This window comes from Schistocerca serialis, chromosome 7 (assembly GCF_023864345.2).
Source record: "Schistocerca serialis cubense isolate TAMUIC-IGC-003099 chromosome 7, iqSchSeri2.2, whole genome shotgun sequence".
Taxonomy (NCBI): domain Eukaryota; kingdom Metazoa; phylum Arthropoda; class Insecta; order Orthoptera; family Acrididae; genus Schistocerca; species Schistocerca serialis.
This window is the reverse complement of record NC_064644.1, coordinates 388,780,591-388,805,734: the sequence shown is the minus strand read 5'-3', so window position 1 is coordinate 388,805,734 and position 25,144 is coordinate 388,780,591. Positions and strand designations below refer to the sequence as shown.

General features: G+C 44.0%; 1 protein-coding gene across 2 annotated transcripts in view; it reads left to right on the top strand.

Annotated features, from left to right (window-relative positions):
- The window catches only part of LOC126412505 (probable 4-coumarate--CoA ligase 1), a 165,268-nt gene that overhangs the window by 4,162 nt on the left and 135,962 nt on the right, over positions 1–25,144 (top strand). The window contains exon 1 of one of the 2 annotated variants that reach the window (XM_050082133.1): positions 24,053–24,143. The exons of the other annotated variant lie outside the window; for it this stretch is intronic. The gene's annotated coding sequence lies outside the window, so the exon portion shown is untranslated. Of the gene's footprint in view, positions 1–24,052; positions 24,144–25,144 lie in introns of those variants that run through there. 2 annotated transcript variants of the gene reach the window in all.

The following is a 25,144-nucleotide window of genomic DNA, read 5'->3' as shown; positions in this document are numbered from 1 at the left end:
AACATTCGTCAACATATTCGTCACTGTCACTCTGACTGGAGTCCACGTCTTGCTCAGTGTTCGAATCTTCTTCTCTTGTTTCCACATTGTCTTCTTCCACATCACTGTAAATATCAAACTCATCATCCGATTCATCATTTTCCTCGAACAACAGTCGGAGTACAATTTCCCTATCACGTTCATTTACCAAATTGTAGGTCTTCTGCGACGTTATGTTGGATCTGAAGGTAAAAAAATATCTGTTAGCAACAGCTGCTACTAACAAGTATTATAAACTACTAGATTACATAAAAAATTTAATATATACCTCCAGTAATGGGAAAGGTCGCGTGGCATCTGGTAGATTCCATCGATGCAGCTCCGGAACCACTCTCTTCTCTCCAACACTGTACGACGAGTAATGCGGTATTGATGAGCTGAACACGTCTGTATTTAGTTAGCTGAAAGGTAGATGGCACCACACGTGCGCCAGTGTATCGGTTGAACAACAGTGAGTTAATGAAGTGTAGCTGGCATGTGTCAGACGACGCGCGACCACTCCAGGCTAAATTATAGAGAGAAACCCAGTAATGGATCGACGGGGGGTGGGGTCTTTAAGTAATGGATATTAAGAACAGCTGGTTAACATTACAGAAAAATAAAAACGTAAAAACACACAGTTAAGGTCAGGACATTGTTGTTGTTGCGGTATTCAGTTCAGAGACTGGTTTGATGCAGCTCTCCATGCTACTCTGTCCTGTGCAAGCTTCTTCATCTCCCAGTACCTACTGCAACCTACATCCTTCTGAATCTGCTTAGTGGATTCATCTCTTGGTCTCCCTCTACGATTTTTACCCTCCACACTGCCCTCCAATACTGAAGTGGTTATCCCTTTATGACTCAGAACATGTCCTACCAACCGATCCCTTCTTAGAGGTAAGTTGTGCCACAAACTTCTCTTCTCCCCAATTTTATTCAATATCTCATCATTAGTTATGTGATATACCCATCTAATCTTTGACATTCTTCTGTATCACCACATTTCGAAAGCAAACTACACTCCTGGAAATTGAAATAAGAACACCGTGAGTTCATTGTCCCAGGAAGGGGAAACTTTATTGACACATTCCTGGGGTCAGATACATCACATGATCACACTGACAGAACCACAGGCACATAGACACAGGCAACAGAGCATGCACAATGTCGGCACTAGTACAGTGTATATCCACCTTTCGCAGCAATGCAGGCTGCTATTCTCCCATGGAGACGATCGTAGAGATGCTGGATGTAGTCCTGTGGAACGGCTTGCCATGCCATTTCCACCTGGCGCCTCAGTTGGACCAGCGTTCGTGCTGGACGTGCAGACCGCGTGAGACGACGCTTCATCCAGTCCCAAACATGCTCAATGGGGGACAGATCCAGAGATCTTGCTGGCAAGGGTAGTTGACTTACACCTTCTAGAGTACGTTGGGTGGCACAGGATACACGCGGACGTGCATTGTCCTGTTGGAACAGCAAGTTCCCTTGCCGGTCTAGGAATGGTAGAACGATGGGTTCGATGACGGTTTGGATGTACCGTGCACTATTCAGTGTCCCCTCGACGATCACCAGTGGTGTACGGCCAGTGTAGGATATCGCTCCCCACACCATGATGCCGGGTGTTGGCCCTGTGTGCGTCGGTCGTATGCAGTCCTGATTGTGGCGCTCACCTGCACGGCGCCAAACACGCATACGACCATCATTGGCACCAAGGCAGAAGCGACTCTCATCGCTGAAGACGACACGTCTCCATTCGTCCCTCCATTCACGCCTGTCGCGACACCACTGCAGGCGGGCTGCACGATGTTGGGGCGTGAGCGGAAGACGGCCTAACGGTGTGCGGGACCGTAGCCCAGCTTCATGGAGACGGTTGCGAATGGTCCTCGCCGATACCCCAGGAGCAACAGTGTCCCTAATTTGCTGGGAAGTGGCGGTGCGGTCCCCTACGGCACTGCGTAGGATCCTACGGTCTTGGCGTGCATCCGTGCGTCGCTGCGGTCCGGTCCCAGGTCGACGGGCACGTGCACCTTCCGCCGACCACTGGCGACAACATCGATGTACTGTGGAGACCTCACGCCCCACGTGTTGAGCAATTCGGCGGTACATCCACCCGGGCTCCCGCATGCCCACTATACGCCCTCGCTCAAAGTCCGTCAACTGCACATACGGTTCACGTCCACGCTGTCGCGGCATGCTACCAGTGTTAAAGACTGCGATGGAGCTCCGTATGCCACGGCAAACTGGCTGACACTGACGGCGGCGGTGCACAAATGCTGCGCAGCTAGCGCCATTCGACGGCCAACACCGCGGTTCCTGGTGTGTCCGCTGTGCCGTGCGTGTGATCATTGCTTGTACAGCCCTCTCGCAGTGTCCGGAGCAAGTATGGTGGGTCTGACACACCGGTGTCAATGTGTTCTTTTTTCCATTTCCAGGAGTGTATTTATCGTCCACGTTTCACTTCCATACGTGGCTACACTCCATACAAATATTTCCAGAAACGACTTACTGATACTTAATCTGTACTCAATGTTAATAAATTTCTATTCTTCAGAAACGCTTTCCTTGCCATTGCCAATCTACATTTTATACCCTCTCTACTTCTACCATCATCAGTTACTTTGCTCCCCAAATAGCAAAACTCATTTACTACTTTAAGTGTCTCATATCCTAATCTAATTCCCTCAGCATCATCCAATTTCATTCGACTTCATTCCATTATCCTCGTTTTGTTTTTGTTGATGTTCATTTTATACCCTCCTTTCCAGACACTGTCCATTCCGTTCAACTGCTCTTGCAGCTCCTTTGCTGTATCTTACAGAATTACAATATCATCGGCGAACCTCAAAGTTTTTATTTCTTCTCCATGGATTTTAATTCCTACTCCGAATTTTTCTTTTGTTTCCTTTACTGTTTGCTCAACATACAGATAGGCTACATTGGGGATAGGCTACAACCCTGTCTCACTCCCTTCCCCACCACCGCTTCCCTTTCATGCCCCTCGACTCTTATAACTGTCATCTGGATTCTGTAAAAATTGTAAATAGCCTTTCGCTCCCTGTATTTTACCCCTGCCACCTTAAGAATTTGAAAGGCAGTATTCGAGTCAACATTGTCAAAAGCTTTCTCTAAGTCTAAAAATGCTAGAAACGTAGGTTTGCCTTTCCTTAATCTGCCTTCTGAGATAAGTCGTAGGGTCAGTATTGCCTCACGTGGTCCAACATTTCTACAGAATCCTAACTGATCTTCCCCGAGGTCGGATTCTACCAGTTTTTCCAAGAATTCGCGTTAGTATTTTGCAGCTGTGACTAATTAAATTGATAGTTCGGTAATTTTCACATCTGTCAACACTTCCTCTCTTTGGGACTGGAATTATTATATTCTTCTTGAAGTTTGAGGGTATTTCATCCGTCTCATACATCTTGCTCACCAGATGGTAGAGTTTTGTCAGGGCTGGCTCTCCCAAGGCTATCAGTAGTTCTAATGGAATGCTGTCTACTCCCGGGCCTTGTTTCAATTTAGGTCTTTCAGTGCTCTGTCAAACTCTTTACGCAGTATCATATCTTCCATTTCATCTTCGTCTAGATCCTCTTCCATTTCCATAATATTGCCCTCAAGTACATCGCCCTTGTATAGACTCTCTGTATACTCCTTCCACCTTCCACATTTGTCCTCTAGCCAACCCTGCTTAGCCATTTTGCACTTCCTGTCGATCTCATTTTTGAGGCGTTTGTATTCCTTTTTGCCTGCTTCATTTACTAAATTTTTATATTTTCTCCTTTCATCAATTAAATTCAATATATCTTCTGTCACCCAATGATTTCTACCAGCCCTCGTCTTTTTACCCACTTGATCCTCTGCTGTCTGCACTATTTCATCTCTCAAAGCTACCCATTCTTCCTCTACTGTATTTATTTCCCCCAGTCTTGTCATTCGTTCCCTAATGCTCTGCCTGAAACTCTCTACAACATCTGATTCTGACAGTTTATCCACGTCCCATCTCCTTAAATTCCCACTTTTTTGTAGTTTCTTCAGTTTTAATGTACGTTCCCCGGGGGGAGGGGGGGGGGGTGTCAGGACATTACCCTGTTTAAAATAAAACGTATAGGAATAACAGATTCAATGTAACTGGGGTATAAATGAATGGTGGCCGACAATTTGTATCTATTTTTAAGAACTTCGATTTTCAACCATTTTTGTGTTACGAACACCAAGTACATCTACATCTACATCTACATCTATACTCCGCGAGCCACCTTACGGTGTGTGGCGGAGGGTACTTATTGTACCACTATCTGATCCCCCCTTCCCTGTTCCATTCACGAATTGTGCGTGGGAAGAACGACTGCTTGTAAGTCTCCGTATTTGCTCTAATTTCTCGGATCTTTTCGTTGTGATCATTACGCGAGATATATGTGGGCGGTAGTAATATGTTGCCCATCTCTTCCCGGAATGTGCTCTCTCGTAATTTCGATAATAAACCTCTCCGTATTGCGTAACGCCTTTCTTGAAGTGTCCGCCACTGGAGCTTGTTCAGCATCTCCGTAACGCTCTCGCGCTGACTAAATGTCCCCATGACGAATCGCGCTGCTTTTCGCTGGATCATGTCTATCTCTTCTATTAATCCAACCTGGTAAGGGTCCCATACTGATGAGCAATACTCAAGAATCGGACGAACAAGCGTTTTGTAAGCTACTTCTTTCGTCGATGAGTCACATTTTCTTAGAATTCTTCCTATGAATCTCAACCTGGCGCCTGCTTTTCCCACTATTTGTTTTATGTGATCATTCCACTTCAGATCGCTCCGGATAGTAACTCCTAAGTATTTTACGGTCGTTACCGCTTCCAATGATTTACCACCTATGGAATAATCGTACTGGAATGGATTTCTGCCCCTATGTATGCGCATTATATTACATTTATCTACGTTTAGGGAAAGCTGCCAGCTGTCGCACCATGCATTAATCCTCTGCAGGTCCTCCTGGAGTACGTACGAGTCTTCTGATGTTGCTACTTTCTTGTAGACAACCGTGTCATCTGCAAATAGCCTCACGGAGCTACCGATGTTGTCAACTAAGTCATTTATGTATATTGTAAACAATAAAGGTCCTATCACGCTTCCCTGCGGTACTCCCGACATTACCTCTACATCTGCAGATTTTGAACCGTTAAGAATGACATGTTGTGTTCTTTCTTCTAGGAAATCCTGAATCCAATCACAAACCTGGTCCGATATTCCGTAAGCTCGTATTTTTTTCACTAAACGTAAGTGCGGAACCGTATCAAATGCCTTCCTGAAGTCCAGGAATACGGCATCAATCTGCTCGCCAGTGTCTACGGCACTGTGAATTTCCTGGGCAAATAGGGCGAGCTGAGTTTCACATGATCTCTGTTTGCGGAATCCATGTTGGTTATGATGAAGGAGATTTGTATTATCTAAGAACGTCATAATACGAGAACACAAAACATGTTCCATTATTCTACAACAGATTGACGTAAGCGAAATAGGCCTATAATTATTCGCATCTGATTTATGACCCTTCTTGAAAATGGGAACGACCTGCGCTTTCTTCCAGTCGCTAGGTACTTTACGTTCTTCCAGCGATCTACGATAAATTGCTGATAGAAAGGGGGCAAGTTCTTTAGCATAATCACTGTAGAATCTTAAGGGTATCTCGTCTGGTCCGGATGCTTTTCCGCTACTAAGTGATAGCAGTTGTTTTTCAATTCCGATATCGTTTATTTCAATATTTTCCATTTTGGCGTCCGTGCGACGGCTGAAGTCAGGGACCGTGTTACGATTTTCCGCAGTGAAACAGTTTCGGAACACTGAATTCAGTATTTCTGCCTTTCTTCGGTCGTCCTCTGTTTCGGTGCCATCGTGGTCAACGAGTGACTGAATAGGGGATTTAGATCCGCTTACCGATTTTACATATGACCAAAACTTTTTAGGGTTCTTGTTTAGATTGTTTGCCAATGTTTTATGTTCGAATTCGTTGAATGCTTCTCTCATTGCTCTCTTTACGCTCTTTTTCGCTTCGTTCAGCTTTTCCTTATCAGCTATGATTCGACTACTCTTAAACCCATGATGAAGCTTTCTTTGTTTCCGTAGTACCTTTCGTACATGATTGTTATACCACGGTGGATCTTTCCCCTCGCTTTGGACCTTAGTCGGTACGAACTTATCTAAGGCGTACTGGACGATGTTTCTGAATTTTTTCCATTTTTGTTCCACATCCTCTTCCTCAGAAATGAACGTTTGATGGTGGTCACTCAGATATTCTGCGATTTGTGCCCTATCACTCTTGTTAAGCAAATATATTTTCCTTCCTTTCTTGGCATTTCTTATTACACTTGTAGTCATTGATGCAACCACTGACTTATGATCACTGATACCCTCTTCTACATTCACGGAGTCGAAAAGTTCCGGTCTATTTGTTGCTATGAGGTCTAAAACGTTAGCTTCACGAGTTGGTTCTCTAACTATCTGCTCGAAGTAATTCTCGGACAAGGCAGTCAGGATAATGTCACAAGAGTCTCTGTCCCTGGCTCCAGTTCTGATTGTGTGACTATCCCATTCTATACCTGGTAGATTGAAGTCTCCCCCTATTACAATAGTATGATCACGAAACTTCTTCACGACGTTCTGCAGGTTCTCTCTGAGGCGCTCAACTACTACGGTTGCTGATGCAGGTGGTCTATAGAAGCATCCGACTATCATATCTGACCCACCTTTGATACTTAACTTAACCCAGATTATTTCACATTCGCATTCGCTAATAACTTCACTGGATATTATTGAATTCTTTACTGCTATAAATACTCCTCCACCATTGGCGTTTATCCTATCCTTGCGGTATATATTCCATTCTGTGTCTAGGATTTCGTTACTGTTCACTTCCGGTTTTAACCAACTTTCCGTTCCTAATACTATATGCGCACTATTTCCTTCAATAAGAGATACTAATTCAGGAACCTTGCCCTGGATACTCCTGCAGTTTACCAATATTACGTTGACTTTTCCTGTTTTTGGTCTCTGAGGACGGACGTTCTTTATCAACGATGATAATGTCCTCTCTGGTAAGCCGTCAGGTATTTTATCGTTTCGCCCAAGGGGGGGTCCCTCTAACCTAAAAAACCCCCGTGTGCACGCCACACGTACTCTGCTACCCTAGTAGCTGCTTCCGGTGTGTAGTGCACGCCTGACCTGTCTAGGGGGGCCCTACAGTTCTCCACCCAATAACGGAGGTCGATGAATTTGCAACCATTATAGTCGCAGGGTCGTCTGAGCCTCTGGTTTAGACCCTCCACACGGCTCCAAACCAGAGGACCGCGATCGACTCTGGGCACTATGCTGCAGATATTAAGCTCAGCTTGCACTCCGCGTGCGATGCTGGTTGTCTTCACCAAATCAGCCAGCCGCCGGAAGGAACCAAGGATGGCCTCAGAACCCAAGCGGCAGGCGTACATTGCGTTTATGTAGATACTGATGTTGGTTTTTACACACCTGAGGGATTATTGTGCAATAATTATACTACTGAAACTTCCTGGCAGATTAAAACTGTGTGCCCGACCGAGACTCGAACTCGGGACCTACTGTTTAGCATCCAGTAAACGCGGAAGTTTGGGCCTTCTTGCTGTGGGTTAGATATTCTTCTATATCTGTAATGGCAACTTGATTTTCCCCTTTATGTTTACATGGGAAACTACCAAAGAAGTTTTCCAAAGATAATCTGGTCTCCTGTAATAAGCCGTTAACTCGTGATCGATGTACTGTGTATCATAAGACGAAAAGTATTGGCGAAGATCTTTGACCAACTCTTCAGTATTTGTACCATGATAGTACTTACTTCTCTAGCTTTCTCACAAGTGCATATGGTATATTGTCCTGTTAACTGATACCACAACTGAGTGCACTCTAAATGTACTGTGTAGCCTCACTATACTGGAATTTGTTACGTATTGTAACCTCTGAGATTTATCCATTGTCAAATAATGAGGTGAGAGCTAAACTGCTTTTAATCTTGTATGTATTTTCGTTCGTTTTGTGCTCTTTATAATTTCTTAATATATTTCTCAGCACTATATTTATCTGTGTTTGCACCTCAAGGTTTTCAGTAGAGCAGCTGATGGTCGTTTATGCATTTCATGAATTATTTGACGGCTGTTAACAGTCAGCTAACAAAAATATCTCTTAGATATTTTAGCGTATATAGGAGTTTTCGAAGGAGGGAGGGGGTGACGGAAGTTCCTTTCCTTAAGAGGTGGATCACCAGTAGAAGCTGCATGGGTTGTGCTAATCCCGATGTTGCTGCCCAGCATCAACTGAAGAGCAAATCATGCCGCTCTCATTCAACCGTCGGAGGCAGGGGCGTTGTTTTCTCGACAACCAGAAGTGTTGCTAACGAGTTACCATTGGACATGAGATTGATGATTTATGTGTGGGAGACAAGAAACAGAGTTCGTAGACGCCAGGAAGCATTCGTAGAGCAGTGTAAGGAAGTGCAGGGTAACGCAATTCTCACTGAGGTACAACGTGAATACAAGGAATTGTGACTGTCATAACGCAAACTTATAGTTCGGCTGACGCAAATCACTGACATCATACCGTAGACGTTAATTCGTAGGAAAAGAGAGTGGTTGGACGCAGGAGGGAAAATCTTAAGAACGGTATTTGGGGCAGCAGATGACGAGATATCCAGTAGCTGAATAACATGGTTAGGCAAGTGCAAACGTTACAGACACTACCAAAGCTATAGTAAGGTGGCATACGACGCAGTTGTCAAACTTAGAGCAAGACGTTCTGAACACCAGGATGGTATGAGAGTTAACCATAGGGTTAGCTCAATACACCCAACATATAAGTGAAACAGTGACTTAGATGAAATACGAAAACAACTGAGCTTGGTGGATAGCAAACTAGGAGTAGCTAGACTCTTATAGCATTGGCAGATCGACTCAGTAATGCAAGAGTTGATGTAGTGTTACTACGGGAAGCAGCCCACCACAACGAAAACCGACAGTTAAGTTCGATATTACTCCCGGCACAACAGCTCTTGACAGGGACACAACTAACAGTTAAGGAATTCGCTACAGAGCTCGAGACGCGGCAGAAGTGTCAGAGTAAAACAACAATGTTTTATTACGTAGAAAATGTTGAAGTAAATATGGACAGAGCGAAGTTCGACTACCAGTGGTAAGGATGAACGCGTATTATCGATGTTACACGGTTGACCCTTATCCTGTGATACGAGCAGTCGTGGGAAAATGGGTAAAAGTAAGGACGAGAGAGGTGTTAATTATTTCTCAGCATGGACACGCTCACGCTCTTGTGTCACTAAGGGACCTACAGAGAAGGGAAGACTGATTGATGAACGTGAGAGATGCAACTGTTTTTGGGGAAAACAAAGACAACGGAATATTGGAAAGAAATATCGGCATTACGGCTTCATTATCAAAATATAGGAGCATATTGGAAGTATCCAGTATCTGCACCAGAAACTTCAACTATGAACTTCTGCAGTGTATGAAAACCTCAGGGCATTGCAAAGAAATAGTTAAGTATAGTGATACTTTGACGAACGGCGCAACTTGTGAGATAGCGGTGACGAACTTTCGCATCCCAGCTACGCTTCTGGGTACGACTGTACTCCATTCACTCCCTCGGCATTGTATTGGCCAGAGAAACCGTCTGAAGTATTACACAACACAGAACCTAACATTCTTTGACAACACCCTGAATCCTGATCTCATACATCCTGTAGACACATTGAAAGCCTCTTAGCAGGCCAAAATATCCATGGGATAAATGTTACAGCATATTCAACAATACCGGGAGAACCGTCGCCGAGACGTGCTAACCACAAGCTTTGTCACCACTAGATTTGCCGAGCGAGGTGGTGCAGTGGTTAGCACACTGGACCCGCATTCGGGAGGACGACGGTTCAAACCCGCGCCTGGCCATCCTGATTTAGGTTGTCCGTGATTTCCCTAAAATCGCCTCAGGCAAATGTCCGGATGGTTTCTTTGAAAGGGCACGGACGACTTCCATCCCCATCCCTTCCTGGTCCGATGGGACCGATGACCTCGCTGTTTGGTCCGCTTTCTCGAAGTAACCAATCAGCCAACCACTAATTTGCCATTTTACTGATAGCAAAATGCGTACTTTACTTTTGTCTCAAATGTGGACGTATCCGTCCTCCAGACCCACCAACACATCAGATACCTATCGAATAGTTAGCCAGTGTAAATCAAGAAATTTAGGATAAGAAAATCGTAATTTAGTAAAATTTGTACCAAGAAAATAAGGATAATGGGACGTAAATGAAAAATAAGGTCACCAAACCAAAAGTCTAGAATAATAATAATACAGAATTAAGAAACGACCCATGTATGCCAGCTCCCAAGATAGAAAGAGTGTAGAGGATAAACAGGGGTAAAATACGAGACGAATTTCTTGATATAGGGCTGGAATGTTACGCAGTAGAATAGTTTCATAGGGCAGCATTAATATTTTGTTAAAGGTCTCTCACCTGAGCTCGGAGCTGAAGATGTTATTTCGACAGGGCGTGGCATCAGTGCAACACACCTCGGAACGGGGCGGACAGAAACGCAAGCACCACTGTGATACTTAACAGGGAGGGCACAGTGAGGTAACAATATGTAAGCTCACCGACTGAGCACCATTACAAAATAAGCCAGCACGGCACGGGGATTCACTGACGAGTCACCAGCACTCCCTCACCGGATGTGTGCTCGCATCTGGCTGCCGATTGTAACTCTGAAGAAAGTCATACCTTTATAAACTCTGCCTGATTAATAAGTGTTATTACAGATAACACTCTGTCACTGATAACACCGGACGTACGCTAGACCACTCACTCCACTCTACGCTGGACCTCATAATCATAAGGCGACCACCGCATTCTGAGGCCGCAACATTGGTGCCAAGGAGTGGCCCGGTAGCAACGATGCCTTAAACACACAATCACTTTCTGTCATGGCGATACTGGACGCCTAAATTTTGGATTTCTCTTCGTAATTCTTGTTTGTATCTTGATGTTGTTGTGGTCTTCAATCCTGAGACTGGCTTGATGCAGCTCTCCATGCTACTCTATCCTGTGCAAGCTTCTTCATCTCCCAGTACTTACTGCAACCTACATCCTTCTGAATCTGCTTAGTGTATTCATCTCTTGGTCCTCCTCTACGATTTTTACCCTCCACACTGTCCTCCAATGCTAAATTTGTGATCCCCTGATGCCTCAGAACATGTGCTACCAACCGGTCCCTTCTTCTTGTCACGTTGTGCCACAAACCCTTCCCCAATTCTATTCAATACCTCCTCATTAGTTATGTGATCTACCCAGCTAATCGTCAGCATCCTTCTGTAGCACCACATTCCGAAAGCTTCTATTCTCTTCTTCTTCAAACTATTTATCATCCATCTTTCACTTCCATACATGGCTACACTCCATACAAATACTTTCAGAAACGATTTCCTGACGCTTAAATCTATACTCGATGTTAACAAATTTCCCTTCTTCAGAAACACTTTCCTTGCCATTGCCAATCTACATTTTATATCCTCTCTACTTCGACCATCATCAGTTATTTTGCTCCCCAAATAGCAAAACTCCTTTCCTACTTTAAGTGTCTAATTTCCTAATCTAATTCCCTCAGCATCACCCGACTCAGTTCGACTACATTCCATTATCCTCGTTTTTATTTTGTTGATGTTCATCTTATATCCTCCTTTCAAGACACTGTCCATTCCGTTCAACTGCTCTTCCAAGTCCTTTGCTGTCTCTGATAGAATTACAATGTCGTCTGCGAACCTCGAAGGTTTTATTTCTTCTCCATGGATTTTAATACATACTCCGAATTTTTCTTTTGTTTCCTTTACGGCTTGCTCAATATACAGATTGAATAACATCGGGGAGAGACTAAAACCCTGTTTCACTCCCTTCCCAACCACTGCTTGCCTTTCGTGTCCCTCGACACTTATACCTGCCATCTGGTTTCTGTACAAATTGTAAAAAGCCTTTCGCTCCCTGTATTTTACCCCTGCCACCTTTAGAATTTGAAAAAGAGTATTCCAGTCAACATTGTCAAAAGCTTTCTCTAAGTCTACAAATGCTAGAAACGTAGGTTTGCCTTTCCTTAATCTTTCTTCTAAGATAAGTCGTAAGGTCAGTATTGCCTCATGTGTTCCAACATTTCTACTGAATCCAAACTGATCTTCCCCGAGGTCGGCTTCTACCAGTTTTTCCATTTGTCTGTAAAGAATTCGTGTTAGTATTTTGCAGCTGTGACTTATTAAAGTGATAGTTCGGTAATTTTCACATCTGTAAACACTTGCTTTCTTTGGGATTGGAATTATTATATTATTCTTGAAGTCTGAGGGTATTTCGCCTGTCTCATACATCTTGCTCACCAGATGGTAGAGTTTTGTCAGAACTGGCTCTCCCAAGGCCGTCAGTAGTTCTAATGGAATGTTGTCTACTCCCGGGTCCTTGTTTCGACTCAGGTCTTTCAGTGCTCTGTCAAACTCTTCAAGCAGTATCATATCTCCCATTTCATCTTCATCCACATCCTCTTCCATTTCCATTTCCGGTCTGTATATAACGAGATAAAAAAGCTGTTGTTTGGATACACGAGGGTTGGAACTTAAATGGTGGCAACTTTTTATTCACAACCGATACAAAGAAGTTACATGTTTGCACATATTAATGTACTTCAAAGTCGTCACCAGCGTTGTATAGAACCCGTTGCCAGCGATGTGGAAGGCGTAGTAATGAGCCTGCTTGTTGATGGTGCGAATGAAGCGATCTACTGCCTGTCGAATCTCTGGAACAGTTCTGAAGCGAATGCCACGAAGTGGTTCCTTCATCTTCGGAGTCAAATCAAAGTCACAAGGACTTAAGTCTGAGGAGTATGGTGGATGGTACAGTACTTCCCAGTCCCATCGACTGAACAGAGCAGCCACAGCTTGCGCTGTATGCGCCCGCGCATTGTCGTGCAAAATGATGGGTGCGTTGCGCAGAAAGTGTCGCCGCTTCTTTCGCGAAGCTGGTCGCAGGTGATGCTCCAAAAACGTACAGTAATACTCTGCATTGACGGTTTGCCGTGGAGGAACGTAATGCGTTAGGATAACACCATCACAGTCGTACACGAGAATCACCATAACTTTGAACCGCTCCATTCGCACCATCAACAGAACAGGCTCTGCTAATGGTATACTATGCCTTCCACATCGCTGGCAACGCGTTCTAAACCACGCTGGTGACTACTTTGAAGGACAGTAGCAGGTGCAAACGTGTAACTCTTTTGTATCGGTTGTGAATAAGTACTTGTCACTACTTAAGTTCCAACCCCTCGTATTTGAAAAAAGGTTATTCCTCGTCTTCCAACTCCTTGTAAACAGTGTAAAACTCTACTTCAGAGTCTGAATGTTTTAATTTTCTTGATACCCAAACTAAGACATTGGAGTAGCTAAGTAATTTTGATTGTTTAAAAAGTGGAATGTAATTCCTTGGGGCCGGCCGGGGTGGCCGAGCGGTTCTAGGCGCTACAGTCTGGAACCGCGTGACAGCTACGGTCGCAGGTTCGAATCCTGCCTCGGGCATGGATGTGTGTGATGTCCTTAGGTTAGTTAGGTTTAAGTAGTTCTAAGTTCTAGGGGACTGATGACCTAAGAAGTTGAGTCCCATAGTGCTCAGAGCCATTTGAATCATTTAATTCCTTGGGTCACAGGTCTTTTGTTTTCACTTTTGGTACCTTATTCCTTCACGACGTATATTTCTAAAATTCCCTTTCGTACAATTAATTATCCAGATGATAGTCACGGTTTGTTTTTACATCTACATCTACATCTACATTTATACTCCGCAAGCCACCCAACGCTATGTGGCGGAGGGCACATTACGTGCCACTGTCACTACCTTCCTTTTCTGTTCCAGTCGCGTATGGTTCACGGGAAGAACGACTGTCTGAAAGCATCCGTGCGCGCTCGAATCTCTCTAATTTTACTTTCGTGATCTCCTCGAAAGGTATAAGTAGGGGCAAGCAATATATTCGATACCTCATCCAGAAACGCACCCTCTCGAAACCTGGACAGCAAGCTACACCGCGACGCAGAGCGCCTCTCTTGCAGAGTCTGCCACTTGAGTTTGTTAAACATCTCCGTTACGCTATCACGGTTACCAAATAACCCTGTGACGAAACGCGCCGCTCTTCTTTGGATCTTCTCTGTCTCCTCCGTCAACCCGATCTGGTACGGATCCCATACTGATGAGCAATACTCGAGTATAGGTCGAACGAGTGTTTTGTAAGCCACCTCCTTTGTTGATGGACTACATTTTCTAAGGACGCTCCCAATGAATCTCAACCTGGTACCCGCCTTACCAACAATTAATTTTATGTGATCATTCCACTTCAAATCGTTCCGCACGCATACTCCCAGATATTTTACAGAAGTAACTGCTACCAGTGTTTGTTTCGCTATCATATAATCATACAATAAAGGATCCTTCTTTCTATGTATTCGCAATACATTACATTTATCTATGTTAAGGGTCAGTTGCCACTCCCTGCACCAAGTGCCTATCCGCTGCAGATCTTCCTGCATTTCGCTACAATTTTCTAATGCTGCAACTTCTCTGTATACTACAGCATCATCTGCGAAAAGCCGCATGGAACTTCCGACACTATCTACTGGGTCATTTATATATATTGCGAAAAGAAATGGTCCCATAACACTCCCCTGTGGCACGCCAGAGGTTACCTTAACGTCTGTTGACGTCTCTCCATTGATAACAACATGCTGTGTTCTATTTGCTAAAAACTCTTCAATCCAGCCACATAGCTGGTCTGATATTCCGTAGGCTCTTACATTGTTTATCAGGCGACAGTGCGGAACTGTATAGAACGCCTTCCGGAAGTCAAGGAAAATAGCATCTACCTTGGAGCCTGTATCTAATATTTTCTGGGTCTCATGAACAAATAAAGCGAGTTGGGTCTCACACGATCGCTGTTTCCGGAATCCATGTTGATTCCTACAGAGTAGATTCTGGGTTTCCAAAACCGACATGATACGCGAGCAAAAAACATGTTCTAAAATTCTACAACAGATCGACGTCAGAGATATAGGTCTACAGTTTTGCGCATCTGCTCGACGACCCTTCTTGAAGACTGGGACTACCTGTGCTCTTTTCCAATCATTTGGAACCTTCCGTTCCTCTAGAGACTTGAGGTACACGGCTGTTAGAAGGGGGGCAAGTTCTTTCGCGTACTCTGTGTAGAATCGAATTGGTATCCCGTCAGGTCCAGTGGACTTTCCTCTGTTGAGTGATTCCAGTTGCTTTTCTATTCCTTGGACACTTATTTCGATGTCAGCCATTTTTTCGTTTGTGCGAGGATTTAGAGAAGGAACTGCAGTGCGGTCTTCCTCTGTGAAACAGCTTTGGAAAAAGGTGTTTAGTATTTCAGCTTTGCGCGTGTCATCCTCTGTTTCAATGCCATCATCATCCCGGAGTGTCTGGATATGCTGTTTCGAGCCACTTACTGATTTAACGTAAGACCAGAACTTCCTAGAATTTTCTGTCAAGTCGGTACATAGAATTTTACTTTCGAATTCACTGAACGCTTCACGCATAGCCCTCCTTACGCTAACTTTGACATCGTTTAGCTTCTGTTTGTCTGAGAGGTTTTGGCCGCGTTTAAACTTGGAGTGAAGCTCTCTTTGCTTTCGCAGTAGTTTCCTAACTTTGTTGTTGAACCACGGTGGGTTTTTCCCGTCTCTCACCGTTTTACTCGGCACGTACCTGTCTAAAACGCATTTTACGATTGCCTTGAACTTTTTCCATAAACACTAAACATTGTCAGTGTCGGAACAGAAATTTTCGTTTTGATCTGTTAGGTAGTCTGAAATCTGCCATCTATTACTCTTGCTAAACAGATAAACCTTCCTCCCTTTTTTTATATTCCTATTAACTTCCATATTCAGGGATGCTGCAACGGCCTTATGATCACTGATTCCCTGTTCTGCACTTACAGAGTCGAAAAGTTCGGGTCTGTTTATTATCAGTAGGTCCAAGATGTTATCTCCACGAGTCGGTTCTCTGTTTAATTGCTCGTGGTAATTTTCGGATAGTGCACCCAGTATAATGTCGCTCGATACTCTGTCCCTACCACCCGTCCTAAACATCTGAGTGTCCCAGTCTGTATCTGGTAAATTGAAATCTCCACCTAAGACTATAACATGCTGAGAAAATTTATTCCAAATTTTCTCTCTGTTGTTCTGCCACTAATGCTGCTGAGTCGGGAGGTCGGTAAAAGGAGCCAACTATTAACCTAGCTCGGTTGTTGAGTGTAACCTCCACCCATAATAATTCACAGGAACTATCCACTTCTACTTCACTACAGGATAAACTACTACTAACAGCGACAAACACGCCACCACCGGTTGCATGCAATCTATCTTTTCTAAACACCGTCTGTGCCTTTGTAAAAATTTCGGCAGAATTTATCTATGGCTTCAATCAGCTTTCTGTACCTACAACGGTTTCAGCTTCGGTGCTTTCTATCAGCGTTTGAAGTTCCGGTACTTTACCAATGCAGCTTCGCCAGTTTGCAATTACAATTCAGATTGCTGCTTGGTCCCCGCATGTCTTGACTTTGCCCCGCACCCTTTGAGGCTGTTGCCCTTTCTGTACTTGCCCGAGGCCATCTAACCTAAAAAACCGCCCAGTCCACGCCACACAACCCCTGCTACCCGTGTAGCCGCTTGTTGCGTGTAGTGGACCCCTGACCTATCCAACGGAACCCGAAACCCCACCACGCTATGGCGCAAGTCGAGGAATCTGCAGCCCACACGGTCGCAGAACCGTCTCAGCCTCTGATTCAGACCCTTCACTCGGCTCTGTACCAATGGTCCGCAGTCAGTCCTGTCGACGATGCTGCAGATGGTGAGCTCTGCTTTCATCCCGCTAGCGAGAATGGTAGTATTCACCAAATCAGATAGCCTCCGGAAGCCAGAGAGGATTTCCTCCGATCCATAGCGACACACATCACTGGTGCCGACATGAGCGACCACCTGCAGATGGGTGCACTCTGTACCCTTCATGGCATCCGGAAGGACCCTTTCCACATCTGGAATGACTTCCCCCGGTATGCACACGGAGTGCACATTGGTTATCTTCCCCTCTCATGCTACCATATCCCTAAGGGGCCCAATTACGCGCCTGACGTTGGAGCTCCCAACTACCAGTAAGCCCACCCTCTGCGACCGCCCAGATCTTGCAGACTGAGGGGCAACCTCTGGAACAGGACAAGCAGCCATGTCCGGCCGAAGATCAGTATCAGCCTGGGACAGAGCCTGAAACCGGTTCGTCAGACAATCTGCAGCGGCCTTCCGTTCAGCCCTCCGGAATGTCTTTCGCCCCTTGCCACACCTCGAGACGACCTCCCACTCTGCCACAGGTGAGAGATCAGCCTCAATGTGGGCAGTATCCCGGGCAGCCACAGTCGTAGTCCGATCGGGGGATGCGTGGGACGAGCTGGCCGTCCCCGACAAACCCCCATCCGGACCCCCACAGTGATGCCCATTGGCAACAGCCTCAAGCTGTGTGACCGTAGCCAACACTGCCTGAAGCTGGGAGCGAAGGGATGCCAACTCAGTCTGCATCCGAACACAGCAGTTGCAGTCCCTATCAATGCTAAAAACTGTTGTGCAAAGAACGTCTGAACTAATCTACAGAGAGCACAAACAATTCGACACAAAATTTAAACGGTTATTAAAATACAAGATTGCCTAATAGATGCAGTAATGCTGCTACTTCCGCACTGCTGACACACTGCTCGGCGGCGGAAGGAGACTACGCGATTTTACACTATTCAGGTACTAAAACGCGATGTTGCACTCTCAAATACAATAATACGCCCGAAATTTATGAATTAAACAATGCAAGTACCACAGACACGCAAAGAAATTAAGAATTAAACTTTGTAACAAATAAGTGAGCTAAGAGTATACGACTTGCTGCTGCAGCTCCTTATCCCACGGCGGCAGGGAGCACTGTGCTCTTTGCTTCCTGGATGTAATGATATACTGTTAGGGCGTTCCCCAGTCTTCGAAGTTCAAAATCCTGCCGCCCCTATCACCGTAAACTAGCGCCCCCTGTCATACGGTGATCGCTGCCAGTTTAGTATACAGCTGACCATCTCCAGTGCTGTACCCTTGCGATAAGCAACTACGAGGTATGTAAATTTCTTGTCCTGATATATTTGGACAATTAGGTTACCCTAGGTGGACCATTAATCTGTTCTTCTCGTTGCTACGTTTGCCTTTATAAAAGGTGATCCCTCTTACTTGCAGTTTATTCTCGGTTCGTACTGTTTTTTTGGTAAAGGTCTTAAGTAAAGTTTATAACATTACAAAGTTTGTTATACTGTAAGCCCTTCCTCTATATTTAGTTTGCACATGGATGCAGATATTCGCCCGACAACATCTCGCTTGCCGATTTCTTAATTTCCGTAATTTTATCCTTCCCGAATTGTTTACTTTTTTCTTTGTCGTAACGAGTCTGGCTAATGGGTCACGGTTCTCAGTCAGGCACTCCTCTCGTGTTGTAAGTGGGCTGTTTAGGTTTTTATGTTGGTAACGCCACGTAGCGTTCTGTATGAAAATCACTGACTGCTGTGTGCAGTCTGTGGCTGGTTGGCATTGTTGGAATATTCGCTATTGTAGTGTTGGGCAGTTGGATGTAAACAGTGCTTAGCGTTGCGCAGTTGGAGGTGAGCCGTCAGCGGTGGTGGAAGTGGGGAGAGAGATGGCAGAGTTTTGAGAGCAGACGATCTGGACGTGTGTTCGTCAGGAAATTTGTAAGACTGGATGTCATGAACTGGTATATATATATATATATATATATATATATATATATATATATATATATATATATATATTGTTTGTTCCCCATCAAAATCTTTCATTTGCTAACTATGCCTATCAGTGGGCCTTCAGTAGTTAGAATCTTTTATTTAGCTGGCACTATTGGCGCTCGCTGTATTGCAGTAGTTCTAGTAACGACGATTTTTGTGAGGTAAGTGATTCATGAAAGGTATAGGTTATTGTCAGTCAGAGCCATCCTTTTGTAGGGATTATTGAAAGTCAGATTGCGTTGCGCTAAAAATATTGTGTGTCAGTTTAGTGAACCATGGACCTTGCCGTTGGTATGGAGGCTTGCGTGCCTCAGCGATACAGATAGCCGTACCGTAGGTGCAACCACAACGGAGGGGTATCTGTTGAGAGGCCAGACAAACGTGTGGTTCCTGAAGAGGGGCAGCAGCCTTTTTAGTAGTTGCAGGGGCAACAGTCTGGATGATTGACTGATCTGGCCTTGTAACAATAACCAAAATGGCCTTGCTGTGCTGGTACTGCGAACGGCTGAAAGCAAGGGGAAACTACAGCCGTAATTTTTCCCGAGGGCATGCAGCTTTACTGTATGATTAAATGATGATGGCGTTCTCTTGGGTAAAATATTCCGGAGGTAAAATAGTCCCCCATTCGGATCTCCGGGCGGGGACTACTCAAGAGGATGTCGTTATCAGGAGAAAGAAAAATGGCGTTCTATGGATCGGAGCATGGAATGTCAGATCCCTTAATCGGGCAGGTAGGTTAGAAAATTTGAAAAGGGAAATGGATAGGTTGAAGTTAGATATAGTGGGAATTAGTGAAGTTCGGTGGCAGGAGGAACAAGATTTCTGGTCAGGTGTCTACAGGGTTATAAACACAAAATCAAATAGGGTAATGCAGGAGTAGGTTTAATAATGAGTAGTAAAATAGGAATGCGGGTAAGCTACTACAAACAGCATAGTGAACGCATTATTGTGGCCAAGACAGATACGAAGCCCACACCTACTGCAGTAGTACAAGTTTATATGCCAACTAGCTCTGCAGATGACGAAGAAATTGAAGAAATGTATGATGAAATAAAAGAAATTATTCAGATTGTGAAGGGAGACGAAAATTTAATAGTCATGGGTGACTGGAATTCGAGTGTAGGAAAAGGGAGAGAAGGAAACATAGTAGGTGAATATGGATTGGGGCTAAGAAATGAAAGAGGAAGCCGCCTGGTAGAATTTTGCACAGAGCACAACATAATCATAGCTAACACTTTGTTTAAGAATCATGAAATAAGGTTGTATACATGGAAGAACCCTGGAGATACTAAAAGGTATCAGATATATTGTATAATGGTAAGACAGAGATTTAGGAACCAGGTTTTAAATTGTAAGACATTTCCAGGGGCAGATGTGGACTCTGACCACAATCCATTGGTTATGACCTGTTGATTAAAACTGAAGAAACTGCAAAAAGGTGGGAATTTAAGGAGATGGGACCTGGATAAACTGAAAGAACCAGAGGTTGTACAGAGTTTCATGGAGAGCATAAGGGAACAATTGACAGGAATGGGGGAAAGAAATACACTAGAAGAAGAATGGGTAGCTTTGAGGGATGAAGTAGCGAAGGCAGCAGAGGATCAAGTAGGTAAAAAGACGAGGGCTAGTAGAAATCCTTGGGTAACAGAAGAAATATTGAATTTAATTGATGAAAGGAGAAAATATAAAAATGCAGTAAATGAAGCAGGCAAAATGGAATACAAACGTCTCAAAAATGAGATCGACAGGAAGTGCAAAATGGCTAAGCAGGGATGGCTAGAGAACAAATGTAAGGATGTAGAGGCCTATCTCACTAGGTGTAAAATAGATACTGCCTACAGGAAAATTAAAGAGACCTTTGGAGATAAGAGAACGACTTGTATGAATATCAAGAGCTCAGATGGAAACCCAGTTCTATGGAAAGAAGGGAAAGCAGAAAGGTGGAAGGAGTATATAGATGGTCTATACAAGGGCGATGTACTTGAGGACAATATTATGGAAATGGAAGAGGATGTAGATGAAGATGAAATGGGAGATATGATACTGCGTGAAGAGTTTGACAGTGCACTGAAAGACCTGAGTCGAAACAAGGCCCCCGGAGTAAACAACATTCCATTGGAACTACTGACGGCCTTGGGAGAGCCAGTCCTGACAAAACTCTACCATCTGCTGAGCAAGATGTATGAAACAGGCGAAATACCCTCGGACTTCAAGAAGAATATAATAATTCCAATCCCAAAGAAAGCAGGTGTTGACAGATGTGAAAATTACCGAACTATCAGTTTAATAAGTCACAGCTGCAAAATACTAACACGAATTCTTTACAGACGAATGGAAAAACTAGTAGAAGCCAACCTCGGGGAAGATCAGTTTGGATTCCGTAGAAACACTGGAGCACGTGAGGCAACACTGACCTTACGACTTATCTTAGAAGAAAGATTAAGGAAAGGCAAACCTACGTTTCTAGCATTTGTAGTCTTAGAGAAAACTTTTGACAATGTTGACTGGTACACTCTCTTTCAAATTCTAAAGGTGGCAGGGGTAAAGTACAGGGAGCGAAAGGCTATTTACAATTAATACAGAAACCAGATGGCAGTTATAAGAGTCGAGGGACATGAAAGGGGAAGCAGTGGTTGGGAAGGGAGTAAGACAGGGTTGTAGCCCCTCCCCGATGTTGTTCAATCTGTATATTGAGCAAGCAGTAAAGGAAACAAAAGAAAAATTGGGAGTAGGTATTAAAATTCATGGAGAAGAAATAAAAACTTAGAGGTTCGCCGATGACATTGCAATTCTGTCAGAGACAGCAAAGGACTTGGAAGAGCAGTTGAATGGAATGGACAGTGTCTTGAAAGGAGGATATAAGATGAACATCAACAAAAGCAAAACAAGGATAATGGAATGTAGTCGAATTAAGTCGGGTGATGCTCAGGGAATTAGATTAGGAAATTAGACACTTAAAGTAGTAAAGGAGTTTTGCTATTTGGGGAGCAAAATAACTGATGATGGTCGAAGTAGAGAGGATATAAAATGTAGACTGGCAATGGCAAGGAAAGCGTTTCTGAAGAAGAGAAATTTGTTAACATTGAGTATAGATTTAAGTGTCAGGAAGGAGTTTCTGAAAGTATTTGCATGGAGTGTAGCCCTGTATGGAAGTAGATAAATAGTTTGGACAAGAAGAGAATAGAAGCTTTCGAAATGTGGTGCTACAGAAGAATGCTGAAGATTAGATGGGTAGATCACATAACTAATGAGGAAGTATTGAATAGGATTGGGGAGAAGAGAAGTTTGTGGCACAACTTGACCAGAAGAAGGGATCGGTTGGTAGGACATGTTCTGAGGCATCAAGGGATCACCAATTTAGTATTGGAGGGCAGCGTGGAGGGTAAAAATCGTAGAGGGAGACCAAAAGATGAATACACTAAGCAGATTCAGAAGGATGTAGGTTGCAGTAGGTACTGGGAGATGAAAAAGCTTGCACAGGATAGAGTAGCATGGAGAACTGCATCAAACCAGTCTCAGGACTGAAGACCACAACAACAACAGTTTAGTGTTGATCAGAATAAGTAAAGAGAGAAATGTCCGAGTACGTTCAGTTTTGCTCAGCTGTTTGAAAATCAAATAATGTAAAGGTTTTCCAGCACTGTCATTTATAAATTTTTCTAAGGAGTCGTTATATTATCTTAGTTATGCTACTTATATTACAGTTTAACTATATTTATTACGTTAACTACGGTTTGTTCTGCCATCCCCTGCACTATTCGTACCAATGCTCTGCCCCTTATTATTTGTTGACGACTCCCCGCTTCGTGGGGTTGGGTTATTTGACAACGAACGTTGGGGGCGTGTCTGTGTCCTTAGGCATCTGACATTACTGTAAGTAGATTTATTAGGTTGACTATTACTGGTTGGCCTTAATCAACTTTTTAATGGACAGGTTACGGGAACGCTTCCATTCCTATTTAGAAGAAATTGAAGATGCTGCTGTAACGCAGTGAAACCCGTCGTTAATACGTAAACCATAACTGAACGGCTGATGCGGTTTATTCAAGTACGATACCACGAACTCTTATTGCCTGCTGTTCTTTTTCGTCATCAAGTACAACAGAAATTATTGCAAGTTACTTCAAGTTAAATTTCGGCATTTTATGATGGTACAATGAACTACGAGAAAGTGTCTCTGGTGGGTATGTTATGAACCAGCTGCGACATCACACGACGGTCTTTCAACATTGTCCTGCTGTGTAGTATAGAAGCTCAGGGACTCTTCTGAATGTCGACGCTCAAAAACGAGACGGTAGTGTCCCTTAAGAAGGATTGAAATGTCTCTGATGGATATGTTATTCAGTTGACATCCAACAACTGGTCCACGTTAGGAGCCACAGATTTCTCTGACGAATCCATTTTGCTGTTACTACTCCTCTACTCACAATATTTCCCACATTCCCTTATACTGGCAGTTCCGCCTATTGTCATGTGGTAGTCAATTACACATTGCCTGGGGTGTTTGAATAGTATCGATCAGATAGCGTACGCTCTGCAGTGGGTTACGGCACTAACGGACTGGTACCATGGATTCATGCTTCGAGGCTTGTTACGTCCTACAACCAAAACGATTAACGCAAATGTACGCGTCATGGGGCGTGCTTCTGAAAGATGAAAGTCCAAGAAGCTAGAGGAATCCTTTTTGCCCAGACTGTTTCAACGTAACACACGACGAACAAATCATGGTGATTCAAAAAGCAATATTTGACACAGGACTCGGCCTACAGAGCAACAGATGTTTCTGACTTCATCGGGCACGTCACGGTGTCGTGATAAAAGCCGCTCGCCAGAGAATAACAAAAACAAGTTTCAAGTAGTCTTGTCAACATTTTAAGATAGTGACATTAAGATACAATGGTAGCTCATTTCTTTCTCCCAGCCACGTGCTGCTGTTGTTCAGATGATATAACGCGCGGCACAGGAGTACTTGTTTCCCCCAATAGCGATAAGAATTATCGAAACCGATAATAATCAGCGAAACATGTAGTCATCTTGAAGTGAGGCCTTCACGCTTGCTGGGCCTAGGAGCTAATGCCGTTACGCTCACGTGCTCATAGCTTGCTATATAAGCCCAGGCATAAAGCAAATTCTTTACAGTCTCCTGCCACACCTTGGTAGACGTGACACCGCCAGCAGTCGACCAGCAGGTAAAACATTATTTTTACGTAATCCACCCTTATAAGATGGTTGTCACTACTTTTGTCTAAATTGTAATTTCACAGTATGTTCGCCCCGAAGGTGGCCCCTGCGATGGACTGAAACCGGTCTGCATTAAATAAGTTAAAAAACGCGATTGAGACTGTTTTCTTAATACTAAGTTAATACCGTAACGTCTATTGCTGCTACAGCATCTCACCGAAACAGGTAGACACGAAGGGACGTGCGCATTATGCTCTTCATTCGCTTTGTTTTAGCATTCTACTAAATTTTATCCATTCGGCTCGTGGTACCTACAACGATATGTGTTTCCTTCCGCCTATTCTAAACAGGCCTCGTCTAGAAGCGGTACCACGAATAAATTTTACTATACACTTCTGCCCTTTAACTGTTGGTGTTGACATTCACCATTTGCCGCATTCCGATACACAACTAAATTACATGTTTTCAGCTATTGTCTCATTTTCTGCAAATTAAAGGCAGGGTAATTAGAATTTAACGTCATTTGATGGAACCGCGCGACCGCTACGGTCGCAGGTTCGAATCCTGCCTCGGGCATGGATGTGTGTGATGTCCTTAGGTTAGTTAGGTTTAAGTAGTTCTAAGTTCTCGGGGACTGATGACCTCAGAAGTTAAATCCCATAGTGCTCAGAGCCATTTTAAGGTCATTTGAGACGAAGCACAAGCTCGTTTTCGACAATGGCGGTGAGGAAATCGACCATGTCCTTTTCAGTGGAACCATTGCGTCATTTGACTCACGCAGTTTAGAGAATGTACAGAAAATCTAAATGTGGATGCTCAGAATAGGAATAAAGCCGCCGTTCTCCGGGATAAATTACAGTATCTCGCTATTGCACTACCTGGCTCGGTGCGTTGTAAACGATGAAATCACTTTTCGTTATAGGCTGCACTTTTTCGTAATTCATTGATACATTTCTCCAAGACCAGGTTTGGCCATATTTGATACCTGCATCAAAGTCAATAATTATAA